The following is a 21,503-nucleotide window of genomic DNA, read 5'->3' as shown; positions in this document are numbered from 1 at the left end:
GTTCAGATGCTATAAAGGTACATGAGGGTGAGGGAGATATGGGGAGGCTGATTAAAGTGTACAAACTTTTGGCTATGAGAAAAAAAAACAAATCACACTGTTGTACATTTTAAGTTTAGTACAATTTTGTCAATTACATCTCAATAGACCTGGGGAGAAAAGCACATGGAGAAGATGCTTAATCTCCAGGAAAGAAAGACTAAGAAACACAGCTGAGACTCAAAATTTTAAGAAGCACTGACTATTATGTACCTGTAGAGTTAGGACCTGAGAGTGAGGGCCTCCTCACATTTTGTTTACTGAGTGCCTCATTCTAGTCCTGGCCCTGATGGAAAACTTCTGACCTGACTATACTAAGAGTCATTTGCAAAAGTATCAGTATCCCAAGACAGGTTGTTAGAGACTTGAACATCAGGAATCCCCTCTAATAGGAAGTTAAATATTTAATAGGACAGGACCAGACCCCCTTCTATGAGAGAGTTGCTTGAGAGGTTAAGCATAATCCCTTTGGATAGTTTGGCAAGTAGAAACATTACAAATACAGGCATAATAAAAATTACAGTAAACCACAGAATGTGCAAAGATGTTGAAGTACTATGTTGTACATTTGAAACTGATGTAACATTGTATGTCAACTATATTCAAATTTAAAAATTTAAATACAGTACAAATAAAAATAAAAAATAGAGTGAAAGCATATATATATGTATGTGTATATATACACATATATATATATATATACTAGTAGTGATGGTACATGTATTCAGTAGAAACAGTATAATATTCAGGGCAATAGCATCTAACACTCCATCTTTTACTAGCTATGAGGCCACAGATAATCACATATCCTCACAATACCCCAATTTCCTCATCTGGAAAAAGGAAGTAATAATAATAATACTCTACCTCATAGAGTTGTCGTGAACATTAAATGAGTTAATACATATAAAGAGCTTAGAATAGTGCCAGGCATACTGTGAACAAATCACTGCAATGTAATTTTACCTGCCCCATCCCCAAATCTCCTGTTTCTCTTAAACAGCCTTCTGAGAATAGTCAGAATGCTCTCACTAGAATGGAAATCATTCATATTGCTCCATTACTTAAAACATTTTGAAGCAATTCTAAAAAAGTTACATGTTATATGATTTTATTCCTATGTGATCCTCAAAATTATAAAACCGAAGACAATGAGAAAAGATTTGTGGCTACATGAGGACAGAGATGGAGGGGGTATGTGGATGCAACTATAAAGGGGATAAGAGATTTTCTTTGTGGTAATGGAACAGTTCAGGATTTTGTTTGTGGCAGTGGTTATAATAATCTACACAGGAGATCAAACTATATAGAACTACACACACACACACACACCATGAGTGCATGTAAAAACTGGTGAAAACAGAATAAAGAATGTTGTCTATGTAACACCATCCTATCAATGTCAGTTTCCTCATTTCCACATTATGTTAGTTATATGAGATGTCACTATTGGAGGAAGATGAGTGAATGGTTTAGGGGTCTCTACATTATTCATGAGACTTCTTATAATATCTTCAAAATAAAAAATATTTCCAAAAAAAAAATGCCATAGGATCACAATAGCCCTCAAGAAGAAAACAACAATCCAACCACCTCATCATGAGTCATAAGGTTTTGAAGGATCCAGCCTCAGACTGCATCTCTAGCTTTACTTCTTTCACTCAGGTGATTTGGTTTCAAGTGTACCAATGACTCTTAATTCATTTTATCCTGTTGTTTCATTAGCTTAAAGCTCTACAAATATTATCTTATTAATGGGTATATGGAAACAAAAATAAATAATATGGCATATTCTTGGTTTCTGTATCAATTAACTGTTATTGCATAACAAATCACCCAGAAGTCAGAATCTTAAAACAATAAATTCTTTTTAAAAAAATATTTTATTCGGGGAATCCCTGGGTGGCTCAGCAGTTTGGCACCTGCCTTTGGCTCAGGATCGAGTCCCATGTTGGGCTCCTGCTTCTCCTTCTCCTGGGTCTCTGCCTCTCTCTCTATGTCTATCATGAATAAATAAATCTTTAAAAAAATATTTTTATTTATTTATTTATGAGAGACACATAGAGGCAGAGACATAGGCAGAAGGAGAAGCAGGCTCCCTGCAGGGAGCCCGATGTTAGACTCAGTCCCAGGACGTCGGATCACAACCTGAGCCGAAGGCAGACGCTCAACCACTGAGCAATCCAGGTGCCCCCAAAATAATAAATTCTTATTGTAATGACTCATTGTGTCAACTGGCTCACCTAGGCATCTGTGACAAGCCATGGGTCAGTTTTTGGGGTTCAACTGGCTATAAGATTGCATCAAATGGTCTTACCTACAACAATTAAGCTCTTCCACATGGTAACTCATCCTCCAGCAGGCTATTCTCACAGCTGTGGCAGTGTTCCAACATAAAAAGAGATGCTCAAGGCTTAGACTTGGATTGATCCACAGTCACTTTCACCAAATTCTAGTGGCCAAAGCATATCACAAGGCCAACCCATATGAAAAATGGATGCCATTTCTTAATGGGAGGAGCCCAATGTGACAAAGTCACATTGCAAAAGGTATGCACACAGTGTGAAAAATTGGGGCAACAAAATAACCTGCTAAAAATATAAACCACCCAAATGTGAATAATGCATTTTCTATTACAATAGAAATAGAAATAGGTTCTTGGTGAAATAGAAAACATATTTCTAACATAAATTCAGTATTTAAAAAGACATCATTATATGGAACAATGGAAAATCAGCATCTTTTACAGACAAATAAGTATTCTCCTTAATTCCTCTAAGGTTATAGATTTGACAAGCCTTTAAAAAATTTGCTGCTTTCTTCCTTCAGCCCCTTTTCTAGGTTTAATTTCCTTTTTTTATTTTTTGTTCAGTTTCAGTCTTAATGAAGTAGCTTAGAATTCAAGCAGCAGCAGCTCACTTTGAGGGAGATCTATTGTTTCATATTAATGTTCACCTAAAATGAAGCAATGCCCTGCTGTCTTCACCATATTCATTCCATGAGAAATTCTAATCCTTGGAGAGAGGTAAGTAGGGGTGATGGTGCTGCCCTCAGTTTTGTCCTTAGGGTGCAGGAGACCAAAGCAGGGAGCTGCCAGAAGGGAGTGAGGAATCTGAACCTGGTGCCTAAGTAAGTTTCAGTTGCAAAACTGTAATCATCCAAGTGGGCAGGAAGTCACCTAGGCGATTCAGCTGGTGGGCGCCTGTGTGAAAGGGAGAGATAATCATTAATGTCACTCCCAAGACGGGAAGGTCTTTATAGACAGAAATAGATTTCACCAGCACATTGCATGGAAGCTATTGAAGTGCAGACAGTGATTTGTGAAATGTTATGAGAGCAGTAGAACAGGCTTAAATCAAATTCAGCAGTATGCAATTAGTTGATAAAATAACTATTTTGTTGTACTTTGGACTCTATTAAATAACATAACTTCAAATTCTGGATGGCGAGTCATTTCTGCCTATTAGAATGAAAAGCTTTTCCTAAGTGGCATTTATTCCATGAAACTCCTTATATAAATGTTGTAGATAAATAAAGAATAAAGTCTGCCTACCAGCTTACCTACCTGACACAACGCCCTAGAAAATAAAATAATGTCCTTTCTCCAAAAAAGTCTCTTTTGAGAATCAACTTTAACTTCAAAGAAGTGGATCATAGGAAATACAGTCTACTAAGACTAAAGTTTTTCTTAGGGTCCATTCATAGCCCTCATTAGCAATCCTCTCATTTTCTTTTTCATTGACTGAAGATAGAATTGTGGTTAATGAGGGCAGTTGTCATTACCTAAAGAAACCTCAAAGCTCTAAGGTGCTTTACACATATTAAAAATTTACATACATGGGAAATAGAAGCCATATTTTACCCTGGAACCCGGATCTCTTGAAACAGAGTAAGAATATATTTTTTCATAGCTTAATAAGAATTCAATACTCAATTATTGATAAAACTTCAACTGCTTCTCTTACACTTCCATCTTTTAATACACGTATATGATACAAAATATCAAGAATTTAGTAAGTGAAAATATTGTACAAATAAACAGATGAAGGATTACATACTGCTTCTTACTGTTCGGAAGGCTAAACACATGACAGACACCAGATTTTTCGGAGGAGGGCAGAGTGTGATTTATACGTCAGCCTATATGCTGCCTTATAGACTACTTGTTCGTATTAAATGAGTCAGATGAGATGACAAAAATATCTTGTAAATACAGACAGGTAGTACCGGCTTATAATTACACAAAAATGGCTCTACAAACTGTACTAAATATCAGCAGAGTACTTTACAATTTACAAAGGCACTTTCTTCTTTATTTAAACATAAAATACTGGGGTGCCTGGGTAGCCCAAATGGTTGAATGAGCATTTGACTCTTGGTTTTGGCTCAGGTCATCATCGCAGGGTCATGAGATCAAGCCCCCAAATGGACTCTGTGCTGGGTATGGCTTCTGCTTAAGATTCTTTCCCTCTCCCTCAGCCCCTCCCAACCCCTACCCTCATGTGTGTACACTCACTCTCTCTCTCTCTAAAAAAACAAAACAAAACAAAAAACCCATAAAATCCTTACAACAGCCCCATCAGGTAGATGGTGAATGAATTGCAGTTCCCTGAGGTTCAAAAGATCAAGAGTCACCCAAGACACGTTGGTTAGTAAATGGCCAAGGCAGGATCCCAAAGTTGGGTGTTTTATTTCTACTGTTATTATTCCAGTAAAAAATATTTTTTAAAAATATTTTTTTAAAAATCAACCCCTCCCTCCCATTCACAATCCTCTGAAAAGTGATTGAAAATTTTAAATTGTGTTAAAATTAAAAGTAATGTCTTAGATGAATTGTCCAGAATAAAAACAAAGCTTCGTTGTCTTTAATGTTAATAACATACTTTGAGGTAGACAGGATGAGTGGTGTCTCCCACATGACAGATGAGGAAACAGCCCAGTTAAAAAAGCAATATAAAGGTTTGCTACCCTAACATCACTCTGCTCTTCTTGCCAATTCAGGGCAAGGATGGCACCCTATCCTGCCTTTTATTGTAGAGCAAATCTCAGAGACTGCTAGAATGAATTGCTCTAAAAATTCAATAGCAGGGTTGTGCTGTGTAGGTTGTGACTGAAAGTGACATGTGCTGCATAATAAAACCAGCTTTCAACATTCCACTCCTAAAAATACTTCCCCTGATGCAGAACTTCCTTTAACTGTAGCCCAAGCCTTCCATACCACAATTAGAGATGAAAATCTGGAGCTGATACCCCTCTGGAGTTAATTTACAGATTGAGTTTGAGTTCGGACCCTTTCCAGAGACCCGTATGTATTGGCAGGTCTCCAAAACCCCTTCACTTATTATTTACTCAGGTGAAGATTAAGTAAAATAGTATCTAAAATGCTTGATTTGGTACATCATGCTTAGGTGCTCCTTCAGTGTCTTCTCCCTTCTCTTCCCATTCCATTCAAATCTCCTCTGCTTTGCCTCTCTAGACTCTGCAAACACCTTACAACTTTGGTTGTGCTCGCCCCTCCACCTGAAATGTCCTTCTCTCTGCCACTGCTTGGAAAATCTAAGTTCTATCTCTGACATTCTCACTCAAGGGTTTTGTGTAGTTCTTATATTATGAGTTCTACTCCCTGGCCCCCACTATCCCACCACCGATGACATCCTAAGAGCGACACTTTGCAATACAGTCTGCTGATAACATATATGCTCATAAAGAAATTCAATAAATATTTGCTGGATTAAATTTAGGAGAAAGTATCAAGCAGACTGTGTACTTGAAGAGAAAAAAGGGCAAGAGAGGAAGTGATAGAAAAAAATATATTTGACCTACTTATACTATTGTCTATAGGCATAGTTGGACTTATTTTCATAAATTTCTCTAATGTCCTTGTTTTCATAACAAAATAGTAGTTGCAGCACAGTAAGAAATATGACCTGTAATGAGTATTTGCACATACTAGGATCCTTTATGTTCAAGAAATAAATTTTCATATTATGTTCAGAAAAATAGTTTTAGGAGTATCAATTTTTGTTTTGCTTTGTTTCATCTGTTTAGTGTTTGATTTTTTAAAACAGAGAATGACAAACATGAATACTTCTTTGATTATTTTGGATCATCTTATCTCTGCTGTTTTCTATGTACTGTCCTACTACTGATATCAGGAATTGTTTGCTTCCTCTTTTCTTTCAGAACTCCATTCAAACATCTCCTAGTCAGATAGACTTTCTCTGACACATTATTCCCAAAGCAGAACATATCTCAATACTTTGTTTTTTTAGCACCAATACTAAATTCCCAAAGGAATTCCCATAAATACATACATATAATAAAGTTTCATTTAGAACTTAGAATAGTAAGAGACTAATAACCACAAACAATGAAATAGAACAATTATGCTATAATAAAAGTTAGGTGAGTGTGGTCTTTCTCCCAAAGGATCTATTGTACTATGCTCACCCTTCTTGTGATGATGATGATGATGATGATGATGATGATGATGATGATGATGATGTGAGACAGTAAAAGACTACTTGATGAGATGAAATAGGGTAATGACAGGCTCTGTGACATAGCACTAGTCTACTACTGACCTGACAATACATCAGAAGGAGGATCTGCTGCTTCTGGACTATGGTTGACCACAGGTAACTGAAACTGTAGAAAGTGAAACCATGGAAAATGTGGGGGGCAGAACTGCCTTATGATTTTAAAATTTGCATAATAGGGTATCCTTGGTGGCCCAGCAGTTTAGCGCTGTCTTCAGCCCAGGGCCTGATCCTGGAGACCTGGGATCAAGTCCCACGTCAGGCTCCCTGCATGGAGCCTGCTTCTCCCTCTGCCTGTGTCTCTGCCTCTCTGTGTCTCTCTCTCTGTGTCTCTCATGAATAAATAAATAAAATCTTTTTTAAAAATTTGCATAATAAAAAATGTGAACTTCATAAAAGTAGGAAGTAAAAGCTACAATTAGAAGTGGAATCTACCTACAGTCACAGGATTCGACATTCTATTTGTTATTTTTTGAGGGACGACATCACGGTTATCTTCTTTTGTTTATAAAATAACCCATATTTAAAAGTTAGTTTTAACACTTGCAGGTACCACCATTAACATGATAATAATGGTGTTTTTGAAATGTCTGGACATTTTTAAATATTTCAGATGATTAGAAATTCCAACACAATGTTCTAAAAATATCTTTAAGTGAAATCTACAGAAATTGGGACAAAGCAAAGGGGCACTTCAATAAAGAAGGTCCAGGCCACTGCTCAGGTCCAATTCCTTCTATCTCATTCCTTTTGGTGACCATCATACCACTCATTCTATCCACAGGAGTGGCTCTGAATAAAAAGTAAATAACTGCTTTCATCACTGTTCCCAATACTAACACGTTCAGACCTTACATTTCAATGATTTTACTGCTGATCATTATAGTAAATATATAGATGACAAACATAACCAGGAGAAATTACAAACCTTAGGGAATCTTAACTAATTCATGGTCCATCAATTGATTTGCTAAGATGAATAAGATCCCCATTGTATTTCAGTCCTCAGCTTCCATGCCTGAGACTAAAATTCACAAAATGCATTCTTACTTCTTCCTCCCAATTTCCAGGCCAGGGCTTCTGCAGACCCCATGACCCTGGGAGACCTGAAAGAATCCTATGTCCTTACTTTCAATGTTTTTTTGCATCTCTTAGGACTCCAAACCTAGTTAGAGCAATTTCTCTGGGTGTTTGCCCTTCAGAGCAATGTCTTCAAGGAATATTTAAAAACAGATATTATAGTTATCAAAATCCTTATAGCATAGCTGGTTATTTAGCACATCTTATGCCCAAAACCCTTGATTCTGTCCAATTTCATTTGCTCAGTTGATTTAAATTTAAAGTGTCTAAATTTAAATTTTAAATATTTGAGTGTCTAAAAGCTATAGTATTTTTAGTTTTTAAACCAGTAGGTGCTATCCAAAATTGAGAATTCAGGATCTCATTAAATATAAATATAAAACAGACTTGCACATGAGTGAAATTCAGCAAACCTAGAGCAGATCTGATGGGGGATGGAGGAGGGATTATGCTGTCAGCTTTCCAGAGCTGGCTAACAAATCATCATAAATAACTGATTGTAAACAATATGCCTGTTCCCTGGATATAATCAGGTACTTGTAGCACTTCTGAAAACTGAAAATATAGAGCTAATTTAGTGAAAATTTCTCAAAGGATAGCATCATTAAAAACCAGGATATGTTTCTAATTCAGGTTTTACACAATTCTCCCCTAAATTTTTTTGAACCCACTAACCCATTAAACCTTGGAAGTCAGCAAGCCACTTGGAACTAGTTTAGTTACACAGCAACAGATTTAAAAAGCAAGCATTCTAGCACTTTCCCACTTTTTCTAGATGAATTCCTGAGGGGAAGGAAACAAAGATATATAAATAGAATGGAAGTGAAGGGTTTTTTAAAACTATTTTATAGCCTGAGAGAATACCAACTCCAATGATCCCCTGAAGCATTCAGTTGTAGTAAGTATTTATTGGAAGGCAAAGGACAGAATTTTATCTCTCTTCTCACCTGATCAAATTCATCTTTCTAAAATACAGAGAGTAATTAATTTAGCTCCTCTGATAAGAAGAAGAATGTGGATTTTGCTCAATTCTTCTTTTTCTGCTTTGCATCCACTAAAGTGAAGGTCCTTTGCCTACAATTTCAAGATATTGACCACTGGGCACCTCTGGCAAAAGTAAGTAACACCAGTGGCTACCATAGGTATGCTAAATGTTGAATTTTAAAATAGCATAATAATGACCTTCTATTTGATAATCTGATTTTAAAACTCTCAAATCCAGAAATGGTATTTTTCCCAGTTGTTCCTCAAGTTCCTTGGATATTTGGCTGAGATCATGATGCCCTGTTACTAAGGAGAGCCGATCTGCACTGCCACCTGGTTGTTCCTGGACCAGTTATTGTCATACCAGACAGGTTATAATTTCACTGTTCTTATAAGTGAAATAAATATAATTAACATCCTAACAGAACAACAACAGTTAATTGTATATAGTTGTATGTTTTACCTATAAATTACCCATCAGAACTTAAAGATTTGGGAGATACCTAGCTGGTCCCGACTGAACTCACTTAAATTGTTTCTCTTAAAAATATGTATCTTTGATATTTTTATCAATCTCCATATTTCTAACATATTTATTATCCTATAAAATCTAAATCATTTCACCTCTGCAGAAAATATACATTCTGAGCCCTCATCTAAGGAAGCAAGAGTAGAAGGTAGTTGTTTCAGTTGTTTTTTTTTTTTTTTACTTCATGGAGTTTACAAGAAGAGATGAGGAAGACGTAATAATATATAAGGTTATACTGAGATTTCAGCTGAGGAGTTTTAGAAGTCCATAGCCAGAATCAGATACTCAAGATGAGGTTAAGTAAAGATATTTTATTGCCTTTCATCCAATTAAATTTATTAAACATCTAATATGTGTCAGGCACCCTCCTAGGCTCTGTCACTTAAAATGGCTTATTTATAATACAATACAATACAATACAATACACCAGGCTCCATCTTACCACCCTAAGATCACCACCTGAGCTGAAGCCAAGAATCAGATGCTTAACCAACTGCACCACCCAAGCACCTCAAAAAGAGACTCTTGATTGTAAGAGACTTGTCCCAAATCACACAGTAGTCGTTCAAGCCTTCAACTCAAGGCCTCCGGTGTTTCAACTCAAAGCCAGTGTTCTTTTCTTTCTTTCTTTCTTTCTTTCTTTCTTTCTTTCTTTCTTTCTTTCTTTCTTTCTCTTTCTTTCTTTCTTTCTTTCTTTCTTTCTTTCTTTCTTTCTTTCTTTCTTTCTTCTTTCTTTCTTTCTTTCAGAATTGATTGATCATGGAACAATCCAATAGCTCTGGGATTGTTACAGAAAGGACTACATACCTGCAGAATGGAAGAAAATATTTGCAACAAATATATCTAAAAAGGGCTCATATTATTAATATATAAAGAACTCCTACAAATCAATATGACAAAGAAAAACAGTTCAAAGAATAGATGAAATATTTGAAGAGGCACTTTACAAAAGGTAATATACAAATGGCTAATAAGCATATGTAGAAACATTCATTTATTAGTCATCATAGAATTACAAATTAAAACAATGAAAGATCATCTTACATGCAGCAAAATAGCCAACATAAAAAAAGGCTACATATGAGTGAGGATACACAGCAGTGTACATTGCTGATGGGAGTCTAAATTGTACAACCCCTATGGAAAACTGTTTGCCAGTAACTACTAAAAATGAATATGGGTATGTCTTATGACCCAGAAATTCTACCCATAGATATAAAACCAAGAGAAATGTGTACATATGTTCAGGTATATTATAGCAGAGCTATTTGTAATAGCCCCAAATTGAAAAACTTTCTAAATGTCCAGAAAATATGATCCATAGTAATAAGCACTGTGATTGATAAGTATGTTTATCATTAATCAGAACATTTCTCCAGTTGGGTTATCCTGAATTATTAATGTCTCTCCAATTTATTCTCAAAAGATACAAATTCACTTTTATAAAATGGAACTTTATTGTGCCTAAGCTTTAGTATTTGTCTGTGTACGTATATAATACATACATATACATAAAATATGCAGATATATGTAATTGAACATATGTATGTATAGACTCACAATTCATAGGAATGAGAACAAGGAAAATATATTTCAATCTTGTGCAAAAAAATAATTTGAAAAGCAACATTCTGTATAATAAATAAAAAAATAAGCAGGGTATTTTTAAACCAAGGGAGCTACTGACTTGATATTTTTAAAAAGGAGCAGTTGCTTCAGATTGAATTTTATAGTTAATATGTAGGCTGGAAAAAAAATCATTTTAGAAATCCCATGTCAATTCCAGTAAGTGATAGATGAAAATGTTTTCTATAATTTCTTTTCAAAAAAACTGAAGAGAACAGTATGATTATTTTTCCTTTGTCATCTCTTGAGAAGGTACACAGAATAAGCATTCATTATACCATGATAATGTGGCCCAACCCAAAAAACTTGCTGTTTAATGATAAGAGCTACTTTTGTAATTATATATGTGGACTATTTTATCTAAATCTTAATTACTTCAGAGTTAGTTAATTTTAGCTTGTTTAGAGTGTAAGAGAAGGTGGTTCACAGTTCTGAATATGAAACAATGCCAAAACACATTACCTTCCATATGCCCCAATAAGCATCAGGCATAAATATTTTAGTGCTACTTCCAAGTAGCCAAAAGTCTAAGATTTGTGAATAAATTAAAATTCCTAATTTATCTTTCTAGTCTAGATCTGTGGTGTAGTGTGGCAGAAAGAATATTGACCTAAGGGTCAGAAACCAGATTTCTAATACTGGCTACTGCCAGAACAATTTCTCTCTCTAAGTCACAATGTTCTTCTTACCTGTAAATGAAAGACCTGCAAAACACCAGATCTCCTGAAGCAGTATAAGTTTGTTTTGCCAATTCATCATTAGTGAGACAAGGATCAAATTCTGGATTCCCTTGAATCTTTCAACTGGGTAAGTCTAGAAGCTCTGAGACTTCTACTTACCAAACTCAGTGGATTAGTCTTTTGTGTTGTCAAACAGTGATGCAATGACCTATCTAGTGGCTGACCAAGTGCCATTTGTTGATTACATACCTGGTGACTTGAATTCACTAGGTGAGTTTACCCTCAGTTGTGCATGTTTTCAAGCCTAATTATTCAAGTTATTATTATTTTTTTTTTGAAGAGAGAGAGAGAGAGTGCATGCAGCAAGCAGGGGGTGGAGCAGAGGGAGGAGAGAATCTCAAAAGGACACCATTCCCAGCACGGAGCCCAATGCAGGGCTCAATCCACAACCCTGAGATCATGACCTGAACTGAAACCAAAGAGTCTAATGCCCAACCAACTGAGCCACCCAGGAGCCCCTTGCAAGTTTTATATATAGTTTGTAATTATAGAATATAATTAAATAGTATATAAAAAGATACTGTGAGTGTGTAAAAAATAATTTTTTCTACACTAAGTAGCACAATCTAGAGATAATTGGTAAAAGTGAGTCTCAACAAAAATTGCTTTTGAATTAGGTATGGCAACAGAACTATAAAATAGGTTTTAAAATCTAAAAACATCCTGCGCTCAGCCTTGCATTTTTATTTAGGTTCTTACTACATTTTAAAAGGCTGAAACTTGAACTCCCAGGTGATGCATTAGGATATGGTTAATGCATAAAAATGGTAGAATTCTGCTTAGCAGAACTGTAATCAAAGGAAAGACATTTTTCCAATATCAAAAGACTGAGGAAACGATACTATTTGTTTTAAGTTAAAATAAAAAATTGAAGGTATATGTTGTAGGTCAATTTCTCTGGAAACAGACTTAGATTTTTATGCAGGGAGTTTCTTAGGGATTGCTATAAGGAGCTAAGCTATAAAGTTGTGAAGAGAAGAATGAGTCTATGGAGAGGGAGAAGTTGAAATCTCAGGGTGGCCCCAAATGAGGGGGAGAGGGGCAGACTTGTGCACTCACCTCCCTTCCACATCTACCAGTTACTGGTTGAGGACTGTCTCCTGGGGAAGGGATATAACTAGGCAAGGCAGCTTCAGTTCCCTTGGCGGTATGGGCAGATGCCTAGAAGGGACTTAACTGTGAGTCAGCATCAGCCAACACTTCCTGAAGGTACTTGATTCCAAAGTGGAGGTTCATTAATATACAATTGAAAGGCTATCTGAAAAGAGTTTAGATACAATTAAAATGGATTCAATAAGATGTACTATGAAAAACTTAAATTGCATATATATAAACATTCCTTGAGGTTTCTTTAATTGGGCAGTGACTCTAACTTCTTTTACTCCCTTCTAATATAATTATGTATAATTATATTAGAATTATATAAAGCCTGCTTTTAACCTAGGTAACTGTGCTCCTTCTCAGGAAACATTTGGAAATGTCTGCAGACACTTTTGGTTATGCTACTGGCATCTACTAGGTAGAGACCAGGATATAGCTAAACATTATAAAAGGCATATGGCAGCACCTGCAACAAAATAATCATTGGTCCCAAAAGGCCAATAGCAGCAACATTGAGAAATCTTGGTCAAAATCAATGCTTTCTTTAGTAGCTGCAGATAGCAAATATTTAAATCTTAGATATCCTTGGAATTTTAACCTGTTGTTTGCAAAGCTTTTTCTATTTTATTCTAACCATTTGACATAATTATGTTCAAAAAGATTCAGTGCTAAAGGTTAAGAATACAGCAGAGACTACTCTTTGTTCACCAAAAGCTTCCCCTCTTTTTCTCTTGGACAAGGATCACATTTCCCAGTTTGCAGTTTGGGAAGGCTGAGTGACTGAGTTCTAATTAGCAGAAGAGAAGCAAAAGAGATGTGTGCAACTTCTATTCATGGACAAAATCAACCTCCCATAGGTGATCCCCATTCTTGTTTTTCATTCTTCAACTGGAAGATAGTGATCCCAGCACGCATGAGCTGAAGTTTCCAAACAGTATATTGGACACCTCAGGGACCCATAACAAATTCACAGAGTTTTCCTGGTATATTATAAATTTTCAAGGGAAACACAGCTACACCTATTAAATGTTGCACAAACTGCTAACTTGAGGTAGTCTACAGTCTGAACATTAGATCCACACTACATGTCTTTCCAGAATTTCTTATCTCTGTGGTTGCCATCATAAAAGGCAGTGCTGCATAAAAATCAACACATACCAGGAAATGAGAGTGGGTAGTTTCCAATCTGATTAAGTTGTGCAATACTCAATGAGCACACATATCCAATTGGTACATAACTGTGGTACTTAAGAATAAAAACAACTTCTTTCAACTTATGTGTATGGGCTTTTTCAAACAGTTGCATGGTTGTTAGGACATAAATATTTAGTAAGTTGTTGGGGCTAACCACTTAATCAACAGAACTGTTAGGTGTTTCTTTGGCGTAGGAGCATTGAAAAAGTTATGAGGAGAGACACCGTATGGTTGAGCGTCTGTTTTTCGCCCAGGGCCTGATCCTGGAGTCCCTGGATCGAGTCCCACATTGGGGTCCTTGCAGGGAGCCTGCTTCTTTCTTTGCCTATGTCTCTGCCTCTCTCTTTTTTTTTTTCCTTTTACCTTCTGCCTCGCTTTCTTTCTCTCTCTCTGTCTCCCATGAAAAAATAAAATCTAAACAAAAACAAAAACAAAAAACTTCCTATTTGGGCAGCCCAGGTGGCTCAGCGGTTTAGCTCCGCCTTCAGCCCAGGGTGTGATCCTGGAGACCCAGGATGGAGTAACCACATCAGGCTCCCAGCATGGAGCCTGCTTCTCCCTCTGCCTGTGTCTCTGCCTCTTTCTCTCTGTGTGTCTCTCATGAGTAAATAAATAAAATCTTAAAAAGAAGAAAAAGTTATGAGGATAATGGGGTGCTATGCACTGAGAATTGGAAACCCCTGCCCTACAGTATGGGATAGACACAAGACAGAAGGAACCCATCTAAAACCTGTATTGTTTCAGATTTTATCTGCTCTAGTAGTCAGTGCTACCTCATCTAACACAATGAGTTAAATTAATTAATACAATACAATGAATGAAGTCCTATTAAAATGTGGACCTTGGGTCGAAGCTCTGATTAAAGACAGTGTGCTGAGAATCAGTTCTGGATTGGAAAGTAGACTCACCAAGGATCAAACATAAAGTGCCAGGCCCATCTCTCACTAGCTGTGTAATCCATACACATCAACTTATACTGCTGGGAATTGTTTAAACATCTGTAAAATTAGGGCACTAGTGTATCTTTAGTGTCTTCTTTTTTTTTTTTTTTTATCTTTAGTGTCTTCTCCAACTTCAACATCCTAGGCATCTAAACTCCCCTGGCTCCCTGCCTCCCAAGTCTCTCACATAGTCTCTTCCTACACTGGCCCCCATTTCTTCCTTCTCACTGCTTCACAAGAATCATGTTTTTCTTTTCTTAGAGCTGGAATACCTACTGTTTCTTGAGTTCTTATCAGCCAACACTAGTGTTAAGAGTGGATAGCAATGTCTGGAGCTTCTCTTCCATGTGATCCAGGGATATAAGTATGCTATTTCACTAACAACTATTGTAACTATACCTGTATTACTAACAACACTGGAATTCTTATCAGGGATGACAAAAGCAATAAATGTTTATTCACAATGTTCTCATATGGTGTATTAGAAGTTTTAAAACATTATGTCATTTATTGCTCTGCCTTAAATACCATTCCCTGGTCATCATTCCTTTATAGCCTCAGGGAAGGAAAAAGTAAAAAAAGGCAGATGCCACATCCAGGGAAGAGAAGAGATGATACAGAAAAGCCAGAGGATGAAACGAATCAGAGGAAGGAAGACAACCCTTTCTGGCCCCCAGTGTAATGTAGATGGGGGAGAAAAGCCTAAAGATGGAGACATGAGTGAGTATACTTGGGTGTCTTCATGTCCCCTCTCTGGGCCAAAGGCTGAGAAGAGAGTAAAGTATTGAACAAGTTAAGGGCAAAAAGAAGTACAACAGGCTTTCGCTCTACCTCTCATATGGGGCTCTCATGGGAGATTGCACTATAGATAGGCATCATTCCCAAGACAGCTGTAGCAGAGGAATATTGGTGAAATGACCAGTGTGGGCAGGAGAGGAACCCAGAGTCTCCTTTGATGCTCAAAGATCCTGAAAGGATCCAACACTTCCTATGTGTTCTCTCAAGCAATGCAGAAAGGAATTTATAGGCCTAGCTTTCTAGAAGTTGTGGCAAGAAGACCCTGAAGCCTCAAGATGTTGGGAGGAGTCAAAGCTGAACCTCAATGCTGAGGTGGGACATAGTGAGAAGCACTGAAGGCCTAGCTCTGATACCTAAAAAACACAGAGTTCCCAAATCACAGACTTCAGCATCAAACAAAGGTCAACTCTGTGGGGCCAGAAAAGCCAAAGGACATTTCAAGAGGATGGCTCTCTCTCTCCACTCAAGAGTTTCATGAGATTCCCTTTAGCAGGCAGATGCCTTCTTTTTTTTTTTTTTTTTTAAGATTTTATTTATTTATTCATCGTAGTCACAGAGAGAGAGAGAGAGAGAGGCAGAGACACAGGCAGAGGGAGAAGCAGGCTCCATGCAGGGAGCCCAACACGGGATTTGATCCCGGGTCTCCAGAATTGCGCCCTGGGCCAAAGGTAGGTGCTAAACCGCTGCGCCACCCAGGGATCCCCAGATGCCTTCTTAGAAAGGTGTGGAGGGACACGGAGAAAATTCTGAAGACAGGTTTAATTTCTTTTTTTTTTCTTAAGGCAATGAATTTTATTTTAATATTTTTGTTTTTTTATAATAAATTATTTTTATTGGTGTTCAATTTACCAACATATAGAATAACACCCAGTGCTCATCCCGTCAAGTGCCCCCCTCAATGCCCGTCACCGATTCACCCCCACCCCCCACTCTCCTCCCCATCAACCACCCCTAGGTCGTTTCCCAGAGTTAGGAGTCTTTACGTTCTGTCTCCCTTTCTGATATTTCCCACACATTTCTTCTCCCTTCCCTTATATTCCCTTTCACTATTATTTATATTCCCCAAATGAATGAGAACATACACTGTTTGTCCTTCTCTGATTGACTTACTTCACTCAGCATGATACCCTCCAGTTCCATCCACATTGAAGCAAATGGTGGGTATTTGTCATTTCTAATGGCTGAGTAATATTCCATTGTATACATAAACCACATCTTCTTTACCCACTCATCTTCCGATGGACACTGAGGCTCCTTCCACAGTTAGGCTACTGTGGACATTGCTGCTATAAACATCAGGGTGCAGGTGTCCCGGCGTTTCATTGCATCTGAATCTTTGGGGTAAATCCACAAAAGTGCAATTGCTGGGTCGTAGGGCAGGTCTATTTTTAACTCTTTGAGGAACCTCCATACAGTTTTCCAGAGTGGCTGCACCAGTTCACATTCCCACCAACAGTGTAAGAGGGTTCCCTTTTCTCCGCATCCTCTCCAACATTTGCTGTTTCCTGCCTTGTTAATTTTCCCTACTCTCACTGGTGTGAGGTGGTATCTCATTGTGGTTTTGATTGGTATTTCCCTGATGGCAAGTGATGCAGAGCATTTTCACATGTGCGTGTTGGCCATGTCTATGTCTTCCTCTGTGAGATTTCTCTTCATGTCTTTTGCCCATTTCATGATTGGATTGTTTGTTTCTTTGGTGTTGCATTTAATAAGTTCTTTATAGATCTTGGAAACTAGCCCTTTTTCTGATATGTCATTTGAAAATATCTTCTCCCATTCTGTAGGTTGTCTTTTAGTTTTGTTGACTGTATCCTTTGCTGTGCAAAAGCTGCTTATCTTGATGAAGTCCCAATAGTTCATTTTTGCTTTTGTTTCTTTTGCCTTCGTGGATGTATCTTGCAAGAAGTTACTGTGGCCGAATTCAAAAAGGGTGTTGCCTGTGTTCTCCTCCAGGATTTTGATGGAATCTTGTCTCACATTTAGATCTTTCATCCATTTTGAGTTTATCATTGTGTATGGTGAAAGAGAGTGGTCTAGTTTCATTCCTCTGCATGTGGATGTCCAATTTTCCCAGCAACATTTATTGAAGAGACTGTCTTTCTTCCAATGGATAGTCTTTCCTCCTTTATCGAATATTAGTTGACCATAAAGTTCAGGGTCCACTTCTGGGTTCTCTATTCTGTTCCATTGATCTATGTGTCTGTTTTTGTGCCAGTACCACACTGTCTTGATGACCACAGCTTTGTAGTACAACCTGAAATGTGGCATTGTGATGCACCCAGCTATGGTTTTCTTTTTTAAAATTCCCCTGGCTATTCGGGATCTTTTCTGATTCCACACAAATCTTAAAATAATTTGTTCTAACTCTCTGAAGAAAGTCCATGGTATTTGATAGGGATTGCATTAAACGTGTATATTGCCCTGGGTAACATTGACATTTTCACAGTATTAATTCTGCCAATCCATGAGCATGAAATATTTTTCCATCTTTTTGTGTCTTCCTCAATTTCTTTCAGAAGTGTTCTATAGTTTTTAGGGTATAGATCATTTACCTCTTTGGTTAGGTTTATTCCTAGGTATCTTATGCTTTGGGGTGCAATTGTAAATGGGATTGACTCCTTAATTTCTCTTTCTTCAGTCTCATTGTTAGTGTATAGAAATGCCACTGACTTCTGGGCATTGATTTTGTATCCTGCCACGCTACCAAATTGCTGTATGAGTTCTAGCAATCTTGGGGTGGAGGCTTTTGGGTTTTCTACATAGAGTATCATGTCATTGGCGAAGAGGGAGAGTTTCACTTCTTCTTTGCCAATTTGAATGCCTTTAATGTCTTTTTGTTGTCTGATTGCTGAGGCTAGGACTTCCAGTACTATGTTGAATAGCAGTGGTGAGAGTGGACATCCCTGTCTTGTTCCTGATCTTAGGGGAAAGGCTCCCAGTGCTTCCCCATTGAGAATGGTATTTGCTGTGGGCTTTTCGTAGATGGCTTTTAAGATGTTGAGGAATGTTCCCTCTATCCCTACACTCTGAAGAGTTTTGATAAGGAATGGATGCTGTATTTTGTCAAATGCTTTCTCTGCATCTAATGAGAGGATCATATGGTTCTTGGTTTTTCTCTTGCTGATATGATGAATCACATTGATTGTTTTACGGGTGTTGAATCAACCTTGTGTCCCGGGGATAAATCCTACCTGGTTATGGTGAATAATTTTCTTAAGGTACTGTTGGATCCTATTGGCTAGTATCTTGTTGAGAAGTTTTGCATCCATGTTCATCAAGGATATTGGTCTGTAATTCTCCTTTTTGGTGGGGTCTTTGGTTTTGGAATTAAGGTGATGCTGGCCTCATAGAACGAATTTGGAAGTACTCCATCTCTTTCTATCTTTCCAAACAGCTTTAGGAGAATAGGTATGGTTTCTTCTTTAAACCTTTGATAGAATTCCCTTGGGAAGCTATCTGGCCCTGGACTCTTGGGTCTTGGGAGGTTTTTGATGACTGCTTCAATTTCCTCCCTGGTTATTGGCCTGTTCAGGTTTTCTATTTCGTCCTGTTCCAGTTTTGGTAGTTTGTGGCTTTCCAGGAATGCGTCCAATTCTTCTAGATTGCCTAATTTATTGGCGTACAGCTGTTCATAATATGTTTTTAAAATCATTTGTATTTCCTTGGTGTTGGTAGTGATCTCTCCTTTCTCATTCATGATTTTATTTTATTTTATTTTTTTTCATTCATGATTTTATTAATTTGAGTGTCTTCTCTCTTCTTTTTAATAAGGCTGGCTAATGATTTATCTATCTTATTAATTCTTTCAAAGAACCAACTCCTGGTTCTGTTGATCTGTTCCACAGTTCTTCTGGTCTCGATTTCGTTGAGTTCTGCTCAAATTTTAATTAACTCTCTTCTTCTGCTGGGCGTAGGGTCCATCTGCTGTTTTTTCTCTAGCTCCTTTATGTGTAAGGTTAGCTTTTGTATTTGAGTTCTTTCCAGTTTTTGAATGGATACTTGTATTGCGATGTATTTCCCCCTTAGGACTGCTTTTGCTACATCCCAAAGATTTTGAATGGTTGTATCTTCATTCTCATTAATTTTCATGAATCTTTTTAATTCTTCCTTAATTTCCTGGTTGACCCTTTCATCTTGTAGCAGGATGTTTCTTAACCTCCACGTGTTTGAGGTCCTTCCAAACTTCTTCTTGTGATTTAGTTCTAATTTCAAGGCATTATGGTCTGAGAATATGCAGGGGATGATCCCAATCTTTTGGTATCGGTTCAGATCCAATTTGTGACCCAATATGTGGTCTATATTGGAGAAAGTTCCATGTGCACTTGAGAAGAATGTGTATTCAGTTGAGTTTGGATGTAAAGTTCTGTAGATATCTGTGAAATCCATCTGGTCCAGTGTATCCTTTAAAGCTCTCGTTTCTTTGGAGATGTTGTGCTTAGAAGACCTATCGAGTATAGAAATAGCTAGATTGAAGTCACCAAGTATAAGTGTATTATTATCTAAGTATTTCTTCACTTTGGTTATTAATTGGTCTATATATTTGGCAGCTCCAAATTCGGGGCATATATATTGAGGATTGTTAAGTCCTCTTGTTGAATAGATCCTTTAAGTATGATATAGTGTCCCTCTTCATCTTTCACTACAGTCTTCGGGGTAAATTTTAGTTGATCTGATATAAGGATGGCTACCCCTGCTTTCTTTTGAGGACCATTCGAATGGTAAATGGTTCTCCAACCTTTTATTTTCAGGCTGTAGGTGTCCTTCTGTCTAAAATGAGTCTCTTGTAGACAGTAAATGATGGGTCCTGCTTTTTTATCCAGTCTGAAACCCTGCACCTTTTGATGGGGTCATTAAGCCCGTTCACGTTCAGAGTTACTATTGAGAGATATGAGTTTAGTGTCATCATGATATCTATTCAGTCCTTGTTTTTGTGGATTGTTCCACTTGACTTCTTCTTAAAGGGGAATTTTAAGAGTCCCCCTTAAAATTTCTTGCAGAACTGGTTTGGAGGTCACATATTCTTTCAGTTCCTGCCTGTCTTGGAAGCTCTGTATCTCTCCTTCCATTTTGAATGACAGCCTTGCTGGATAAAGTATTCTTGGTTGCATGTTCTTCTCATTTAGGACCCTGAGTATATCCTGCCAGCCCTTTCTGGCTTGCCAGGTCTCTGTGGAGAGGTCTGCTGTTACCCTAATACTCCTCCCCATAAAAGTCAGGGATTTCTTGTCTCTTGCTGCTTTAAGGATCTTCTCTTTATCTTTGGAATTTGCAAGCTTCACTATTAAATGTCGAGGTGTTGAACGGTTTTTATTGATTTTACGGGGGGAATCTCTCTATTTCCTGGATCTGAATGCCTGTTTCCCTTCCCAGATTAGGAACGTTTTCAGCTAGGATTTGTTCAAATACATATTCTGGCCCTCTGTCCCTTTCGGTGCCCTCGGGAACACCAATTAAACGTAGGTTTTTCTTCCTCAGGCTGTCATTTATTTCCCTTAATCTATCTTCATGGTCTTTTAATTGTTTGTCTCTTTTTTCCTCAGTTTCCCTCTTTGCCATCAACTTGTCTTCTATGTCACTCACTCGTTCTTCCACCTCGTTAACAACCCTCGTCGTTAGGACTTTTAGTTTGGATTGCATCTCATTCAATTGATTTTTAATTTCTGCCTGATTAGCTCTAAATTCTGCGGTCATGAAGTCTCTTGAGTCCTTTATGCTTTTTTCCAGAGCCACCAGTAGCTTTATAATAGTGCTTCTGAATTGGCTGACACTGAATTGTAATCCAGATTTTGTAACTTTGTGGGAGAGAGGACTGTTTCTGATTCTTTTGAGGTGAGGTTTTTCCTTCTAGTCATTTTGCTCAGTGCAGAGTGGCCAAAAACAAGTTGTATTGGGAAAGGGAGAAAAAGAGAGGAGAGAAAGAAGGAAAGAATAG

General features: G+C 37.5%; 1 long non-coding RNA gene across 1 annotated transcript in view; it reads right to left on the bottom strand.

Moving 5' to 3' along the window:
• Window positions 1-425: 425 nt before the first annotated feature.
• Window positions 426-21,503, bottom strand: part of LOC144287898 (uncharacterized) — a 258,963-nt gene continuing 237,885 nt past the window's right edge. Inside the window, exon 5 of the long non-coding RNA XR_013355715.1 lies at window positions 426-3,241. This is a non-coding gene — a long non-coding RNA (uncharacterized LOC144287898). The remainder of the gene's footprint in view (window positions 3,242-21,503) is intronic.

The sequence above is a fragment of the Canis aureus genome, chromosome 17, assembly GCF_053574225.1.
Source record: "Canis aureus isolate CA01 chromosome 17, VMU_Caureus_v.1.0, whole genome shotgun sequence".
Taxonomy (NCBI): domain Eukaryota; kingdom Metazoa; phylum Chordata; class Mammalia; order Carnivora; family Canidae; genus Canis; species Canis aureus.
This window is presented reverse-complemented; position numbering and strand designations above follow the sequence as displayed.